This window comes from Orycteropus afer, unplaced genomic scaffold, assembly GCF_000298275.1.
Source record: "Orycteropus afer afer isolate SDZICR_OR568_19922 unplaced genomic scaffold, OryAfe1.0 scaffold00130, whole genome shotgun sequence".
NCBI lineage: Eukaryota > Metazoa > Chordata > Mammalia > Tubulidentata > Orycteropodidae > Orycteropus > Orycteropus afer.
In genome coordinates this window covers 1,128,042-1,128,576 of record NW_006921717.1, presented here as the reverse complement: position 1 = coordinate 1,128,576, position 535 = coordinate 1,128,042, and positions in this window count along the sequence as shown.

Genomic DNA, 535 nt, shown 5'->3' with positions numbered 1-535 from the left:
AGCCAGGCGCTCCCACGGCCCCCAGGTGGGAAAATGCCATCACCCAAATGAATGAGGCTGTTGGACGTTAACCCAGTTAATGAAATGGTAATTGACGTGTCTGCTGTTGTTCGGTGCGTCAAGTCGGCTCCGACTCACGGTCATGGAACGAAACAGTGCCCAGCCCTGTGCCAGCCTCCAGTCATTGCAATACCCGAGCCGAATGACTAGGTGGTCTACTGTGGCCATGCCTTGTTGTTGTTGTTGTTTGCCATCGAGTCGGCCCCGACTCATAGCGACCCCTCCTTGGGTTTCCGAGGCATATCTTAATGACCAGCATTTAAACAAAATCCCCAGCGCCGGCTCTTACCTGTAGTTGTAAGGCATTCTTTTTAGTGGCCATAACATTCCATGGTGGGACTACACCGTGATCGAATGAACCGTGTAAACCAGGCTTTTGATACCGCAGACCATCTCTCCTCAGGCTTCCTGGTACGTGCACCTGTACCGTGGCTGCCCGCTATGCCGTTTCTGCTGTTTTTTATTGTAAAACTTC